Here is an 8,465-nt window from a genome sequence, read left to right as displayed (position 1 = left end):
ACTGTGTGTCACTGTGTGTGTCACTGTGTGTGTGTCACTGTGTGTGTGTCACTGTGTGTCACTGTGTGTGTGTCACTGTGTGTGTGTCACTGTGTGTGTGTCACTGTGTGTCACTGTGTGTGTGTCACTGTGTGTCACTGTGTGTGTGTCACTGTGTGTCACTGTGTGTGTCACTGTGTGTGTGTCACTGTGTGTGTGTCACTGTGTGTCACTGTGTGTGTGTCACTGTGTGTGTGTCACTGTGTGTGTGTCACTGTGTGTCACTGTGTGTGTGTCAGAGTGCCGGTAGCCTCCATAGGTAGCTCTAATACTCGCTACCACTGGCAGCACTTGCCCCTACAGCACCCTGTTAGAGGCTACCTGGGGGAGCTTTGTCTGTGTGTGTGTAACAGTGTGTGTGTAGACCACGTGGTGTGTGTGTCTGTAGACCACGTGGTGTGTGTGTGTGTAGACCACGTGGTGTGTGTGTGTGTGTAGACCACGTGGTGTGTGTGTGTGTACACCACGTGGTGTGTGTGTGTACACCACGTGGTGTGTGTGTGTAGACCACGTGGTGTGTGTGTGTGTGTAGACCACGTGGTGTGTGTGTGTACACCACGTGGTGTGTGTGTGTACACCACGTGGTGTGTGTGTGTAGACCACGTGGTGTGTGTGTGTGTGTAGACCACGTGGTGTGTGTGTGTACACCACGTGGTGTGTGTGTGTGTACACCACGTTGTGTGTGTGTGTGTGTAGACCACGTGGTGTGTGTGTGTACACCACGTGGTGTGTGTGTGTGTACACCACGTTGTGTGTGTGTGTGTGTAGACCACGTGGTGTGTGTGTGTGTACACCACGTGGTGTGTGTGTGTGTGTAGACCACGTGGTGTGTGTGTGTGTAGACCACGTGGTGTGTGTGTGTGTAGACCACGTGGTGTGTGTGTGTAGACCACGTGGTGTGTGTGTGTGTAGATCACGTGGTGTGTGTGTGTGTGTAGATCACGTGGTGTGTGTGTGTGTGTAGACCACGTGGTGTGTGTGTGTGTAGACCACGTGGTGTGTGTGTGTGTAGACCACGTGGTGTGTGTGTGTGTGTAGACCACGTGGTGTGTGTGTGTGTACACCACGTGGTGTGTGTGTGTGTGTACACCACGTGGTGTGTGTGTGTGTACACCACGTGGTGTGTGTGTGTGTAGACCACGTGGTGTGTGTGTGTGTGTAGACCACGTGGTGTGTGTGTGTGTACACCACGTGGTGTGTGTGTGTGTGTACACCACGTGGTGTGTGTGTGTGTACACCACGTGGTGTGTGTGTGTGTACACCACGTGGTGTGTGTGTGTGTAGATCACGTGGTGTGTGTGTGTGTGTAGACCACGTGGTGTGTGTGTGTGTAGACCACGTGGTGTGTGTGTGTGTGTACACCACGTGGTGTGTGTGTGTGTGTACACCACGTGGTGTGTGTGTGTGTACACCACGTGGTGTGTGTGTGTGTAGACCACGTGGTGTGTGTGTGTGTGTAGACCACGTGGTGTGTGTGTGTGTACACCACGTGGTGTGTGTGTGTGTGTACACCACGTGGTGTGTGTGTGTACACCACGTGGTGTGTGTGTGTGTACACCACGTGGTGTGTGTGTGTGTGTACACCACGTGGTGTGTGTGTGTGTAGACCACGTGGTGTGTGTGTGTGTAGACCACGTGGTGTGTGTGTGTGTACACCACGTGGTGTGTGTGTGTAGACCACGTGGTGTGTGTGTGTGTAGACCACGTGGTGTGTGTGTGTGTAGACCACGTGGTGTGTGTGTGTGTACACCACGTGGTGTGTGTGTGTACACCACGTGGTGTGTGTGTGTGTGTAGACCACGTGGTGTGTGTGTACACCACGTGGTGTGTGTGTGTGTACACCACGTGGTGTGTGTGTGTGTACACCACGTGGTGTGTGTATGTGTACACCACGTGGTGTGTGTGTACACCACGTGGTGTGTGTGTACACCACGTGGTGTGTGTGTGTGTAGACCACGTGGTGTGTGTGTGTGTAGACCACGTGGTGTGTGTGTGTGTACACCACGTGGTGTGTGTGTGTACACCACGTGGTGTGTGTGTGTGTGTAGACCACGTGGTGTGTGTGTGTGTACACCACGTGGTGTGTGTGTGTGTGTACACCACGTGGTGTGTGTGTGTGTGTACACCACGTGGTGTGTGTGTGTGTACACCACGTGGTGTGTGTGTGTACACCACGTGGTGTGTGTGTGTGTGTGTGTACACCACGTGGTGTGTGTGTGTGTACACCACGTGGTGTGTGTGTGTGTGTGTGTACACCACGTGGTGTGTGTGTGTGTAGACCACGTGGTGTGTGTGTGTGTACACCACGTGGTGTGTGTGTGTGTGTGTAGACCACGTGGTGTGTGTGTGTACACCACGTGGTGTGTGTGTGTACACCACGTGGTGTGTGTGTGTGTACACCACGTGGTGTGTGTGTGTACACCACGTGGTGTGTGTGTGTGTGTGTAGACCACGTGGTGTGTGTGTGTACACCACGTGGTGTGTGTGTGTGTGTGTACACCACGTGGTGTGTGTGTGTACACCACGTGGTGTGTGTGTGTACACCACGTGGTGTGTGTGTGTACACCACGTGGTGTGTGTGTGTGTGTAGACCACGTGGTGTGTGTGTGTACACCACGTGGTGTGTGTGTGTACACCACGTGGTGTGTGTGTATACACCACGTGGTGTGTGTGTGTACACCACGTTGTGTGTGTGTGTACACCACGTGGTGTGTGTGTGTGTAGACCACGTGGTGTGTGTGTGTAGACCACGTGGTGTGTGTGTGTGTAGATCACGTGGTATGTGTGTGTGTGTGTACACCACGTGGTGTGTGTGTGTGTAGACCACGTGGTGTGTGTGTGTGTGTGTACACCACGTGGTGTGTGTGTGTGTGTGTAGACCACGTGGTGTGTGTGTGTACACCACGTGGTGTGTGTGTGTAGACCACGTGGTGTGTGTGTGTGTAGATCACGTGGTGTGTGTGTGTGTGTAGATCACGTGCTATGTGTGTGTGTGTACACCACGTGGTGTGTGTGTGTGTGTGTAGATCACGTGGTGTGTGTGTGTGTGTACACCACGTGGTGTGTGTGTGTGTGTAGATCACGTGGTGTGTGTGTGTGTGTACACCACGTGGTGTGTGTGTGTACACCACGTGGTGTGTGTGTGTGTGTGTACACCACGTGGTGTGTGTGTGTGTGTAGATCACGTGGTGTGTGTGTGTGTAGACCACGTGGTGTGTGTGTGTGTGTGTAGACCACGTGGGTGTGTGTGTGTGTACACCACGTGGTGTGTGTGTGTGTGTACACCACGTGGTGTGTGTGTGTGTGTACACCACGTGGTGTGTGTGTGTGTAGATCACGTGGTGTGTGTGTGTGTGTACACCACGTGGTGTGTGTGTGTAGATCACGTGTGTGTGTGTACACCACGTGGTGTGTGTGTGTGTGTACACCACGTGGTGTGTGTGTGTGTGTAGATCACGTGGTATGTGTGTGTGTGTGTAGACCACGTGGTGTGTGAACCTGCAGACGTGCGGCTGTGGCCATGACTTGTACGCAAAGCTGGGCGACCTGCAGAGAGAAGACGTCACCATCATCACCATCATCACCATCATCATCACCATCACCATCATCACCATCATCATCACCATCACCACCACCACCATCATCACCATCATCACCATCACCATCATCACCATCATCACCATCATCATCATCACCATCATCACCATGGTGGTGGTGATGATGGTGGTGGTGATGGTGGTGATGGTGATGGTGGTGATGGTGATGGTGGTGATGGTGGTGGTGGTGATGGTGATGGTGTTGATGATGGTGGAGGTGGTGATGGTGGTGGTGATGGTGATGATGGTGGTGATGGTGGTGGTGGTGATGGTGGTGGTGGTGATGGTGGAGGTGGTGATGGTGGTGATGGTGATGGTGGTGATGATGGTGATGGTGATGGTGCTGATGGTGATGGTGGTGATTGTGATGGTGGTGGTGATGATGATGATGGTGGTGATGGTGGTGATGGTGATGGTGGTGATGGTGGTGATGATGGTGGTGATGATGATGATGGTGGTGATGGTGGTGATGGTGATGGTGGTGATGGTGGTGATGGTGGTGGTGGTGGTGATGGTGATGGTGGTGATGGTGGTGATGGTGGTGGTGATGATGGTGGTGATGATGATGATGATGGTGGTGATGGTGGTGATGGTGATGGTGGTGATGGTGGTGATGGTGGTGGTGGTGATGATGGTGGTGGTGGTAGTGGTGGTGATGGTGGTGATGATGGTGGTGATGGTGGTGGTGATGATGATGGTGGTGAAGGTGGTGATGGTGGTGATGGTGATGGTGGTGATGGTGATGGTGGTGATGGTGGTGGTGATGATGGTGGTGATGATCGTGATGGTGGTGATTGTGATGGTGGTGATGGTGATGGTGGTGATGGTGATGGTGGTGATGGTGGTGGTGATGATGGTGGTGATGATCGTGATGGTGGTGATTGTGATGGTGGTGATGATAATGATGATGATGGTGATTGTGATGGTAACCTGGGATCCAACTTGGTTTTCGAATGTTCCAGCACAATTGGCCACAGCTGCCAGTGGAGGTGGAGACCCTGAGACATGGAAACAAACTCACCCACTCACTCACCCACTCACTCACTCACTCACCCACTCACTCACTCACTCACCCACTCACTCACTCACTCACCCACTCACTCACTCACTCACCCACTCACTCACTCACTCACCCACTCACTCACTCACTCACCCACTCACTCACTCACCCCACTCACTCACTCACTCACCCACTCACTCACCCACTCACTCACTCACTCACCCACTCACTCACTCACTCACCCACTCACTCACTCACTCACCCCACTCACTCACTCACTCACCCACTCACCCACTCACTCACCCACCCACCCACTCACCCACTCACCCACTCACTCACCCACTCACTCACTCACTCACCCACTCACCCATTCACTCACTCACTCACTCACTCACTCACCCACTCACTCACTCACTCACTCACCTCACCTCACTCACTCACTCACTCACTCACCCACTCACCCACTCACTCACTCACTCACCCACTCACTCACCCACTCACTCACCCACTCACTCACCCACTCACTCACTCACTCACCCACTCACTCACCCACTCACTCACCCACTCACTCACTCATTCACTCACCCACTCACTCACCCACTCACTCACCCACCCACCCACCCACTCACCCACTCACTCACTCACCCACTCACTCACTCACTCACTCACCCACTCACTCACTCACCCACTCACTCACTCACTCACCCACTCACTCACCCACTCACCCACGCACTCACTCAACCCACTCACCCACTCACTCACTCACTCAGCCACTCACTCACTCACCCACTCACTCACCCACTCACTCACTCACTCAACTCATTCACTCACTCACTCACTCACTCACCCACTCACTCACTCACTCACCCACTCACTCACTCACTCACCCACTCACTCACTCACTCACCCACTCACTCACCCACCCACCCACTCACCCACTCACCCACTCACTCACTCTACTCACCCACTCACTCACTCACTCACCCACTCACTCCACTCACTCACCCACTCACTCACTCACTCACCCACTCACTCACCCACTCACTCACCCACTCACTCACCCCACCTCACTCACTCACTCACCCACTCACTCACTCACTCACTCACTCTCCCACTCACTCACCCACCCACCCACTCACCCACTCACTCACTTACTCACCCACTCACTCACTCACTCACCCACTCACCCATTCACTCACTCACTCACTCACTCACTCACTCACTCACTCACTCACTCACTCACCCACTCACTCACTCACTCACCCACTCACCCACTCACTCACTCACTCACTCACTCACTCACTCACCCACTCACTCACTCACTCACTCACTCACCCACTCACTCACTCACCCACCCACTCACTCACCCACTCACTCACTCACTCACCCACTCACTCACTCACTCACTCACTCACCCACTCACCCACTCACTCACTCACCCACTCACTCACTCACTCACCCACTCACTCACTCACTCACCCACTCACTCACCCACTCACTCACTCACTCACCCACTCACTCACTCACCCACTCACTCACCCACTCACCCACTCACTCACTCACCCACTCACCCCACTCACTCACTCAGCCACTCACTCACTCACCCACTCACTCACCCACTCACTCACTCACTCACCCACTCACTCACTCACTCACTCACCCACTCACTCACTCACTCACTCACCCACTCACTCACTCACTCACTCACTCACTCACTCACCCACTCACTCACCCACCCACCCACTCACCCACTCACTCACTTACTCACCCACTCACTCACTCACTCACTCACTCACCCACTCACTCACTCACTCACTCACCCACTCACTCACTCACTCACTCACTCACCTCACTCACCCACCTCACTCACTCACCCACTCACTCACCCACTCACCCACTCACTCACTCACTCACTCACCCACCTCACTCACTCACTCACCCACTCACTCACCCACTCACCCACTCACTCACTCACCCACTCACTCACTCACACACTCACCCACTCACTCACTCACTCACTCACTCACCCACTCACTCACTCACTCACTCACTCACCCACCCCACTCACTCACTCACACACTCACCCACTCACTCACTCAACCACTCACTCACCCACTCACTCACTCAACCACCCACTCACTCACTCACCCACTCACTCACTCACTCACCCACTCACTCACTCACTCACCCACCCACTCACTCACCCACTCACTCACCCACTCACTCACTCACTCACTCACTCACTCACCCACTCACTCACTCACTCACTCACCCACTCACTCACTCACTCACCCACTCACTCACTCACTCACTCACTCACTCACTCCACTAACCCACTCACTCACTCACTCACCCACTCACTCACTCACTCACCCACTCACTCACCCACTCACCCACTCACTCACTCACCCACTCACTCACTCACTCACTCACTCACTCACCCCACTCACCCACTCACTCACTCACTCACCCACCCACTCACTCACCCACTCACTCACTCACTCACTCACCCACTCACTCACTCACTCACCTACTCACCCACTCACCCACTCACTCACTCACTCACCCACTCACTCACTCACTCACCCACTCACCCACTCACCCACTCACTCACTCACTCACTCACCCACTCACTCACTCACTCACTCACCCACTCACTCACTCAACCACTCACCCACTCACTCACTCACCCACTCACTCACTCACCCACTCACTCACTCACCCACTCACTCACCCACCCACCCACTCACCCACTCACTCACTTACTCACCCACTCACTCACTCACTCACCCACTCACCCATTCACTCACTCACTCACTCACTCACTCACCCACTCACTCACTCACTCACTCACCCACTCACTCACTCACTCACTCACCCACTCACCCACTCACTCACTCACTCACTCACTCACCCACTCACTCACTCACTCACTCACCCACTCACTCACTCACTCACTCACCCACTCACTCACTCACCCACCCACTCACTCACCCACTCACTCACTCACTCACCCACTCACTCACTCACTCACTCACTCACCCACTCACCCACTCACTCACTCACCCACTCACTCACTCACTCACTCACCCACTCACTCACTCACTCACTCACCCACTCACTCACCCACTCACTCACTCACTCACCCACTCACTCACTCACCCACTCACTCACCCACTCACTCACTCACCCACTCACCCACTCACTCACTCAGCCACTCACTCACTCACCCACTCACTCACCCACTCACTCACTCACTCACCCACTCACTCACTCACTCACCCACTCACTCACTCACTCACTCACCCACTCACTCACTCACCCACTCACTCACTCACTCACTCACCCACTCACCCACTCACTCACTCACTCACCCACTCACTCACTCACTCACCCACTCACCCACTCACCCACTCACTCACTCACTCACTCACCCACTCACTCACTCACTCACTCACCCACTCACTCACTCAACACTCACCCACTCACTCACTCACCCACTCACTCACTCACCCACTCACTCACTCACCCACTCACTCACCCACAGACCCACTCACCCACTCACTCACTTACTCACCCACTCACTCACTCACTCACCCACTCACCCATTCACTCACTCACTCACTCACTCACTCACTCACTCACTCACTCACTCACCCACTCACTCACTCACTCACTCACCCACTCACTCACTCACTCCTCACCCACTCACCACTCACTCACTCACTCACTCACTCACCCACTCACTCACTCACTCACCCACTCACTCACTCACTCACTCACCACTCACTCACTCACCCACCCACTCACTCACCCACTCACTCACTCAC

At 54.2% G+C, this 8,465-nt stretch overlaps 1 long non-coding RNA gene across 1 annotated transcript in view; it reads right to left on the bottom strand.

The window, feature by feature from the left end:
- LOC144741139 (uncharacterized) overlaps window positions 1-4,699 on the bottom strand; it is a 33,848-nt gene extending 29,149 nt beyond the window's left edge. The window contains exons 1-2 of the long non-coding RNA XR_013589888.1: window positions 4,566-4,699; window positions 3,538-3,585 (exon numbers count right to left, since the gene is read on the bottom strand). This is a non-coding gene — a long non-coding RNA (uncharacterized LOC144741139). The remainder of the gene's footprint in view (window positions 1-3,537; window positions 3,586-4,565) is intronic.
- Between the last annotated feature and the right edge of the window lie 3,766 nt (window positions 4,700-8,465).

The sequence above is a fragment of the Lampetra planeri genome, unplaced genomic scaffold (genome assembly GCF_965212315.1).
Source record: "Lampetra planeri unplaced genomic scaffold, kcLamPlan1.2.h2 scaffold_435, whole genome shotgun sequence".
NCBI classification, from domain to species: Eukaryota; Metazoa; Chordata; class Hyperoartia; order Petromyzontiformes; family Petromyzontidae; genus Lampetra; species Lampetra planeri.
The sequence above is the reverse complement of the archived record's forward strand: the minus strand, read 5'-3'. Positions and strand labels throughout refer to the sequence as shown.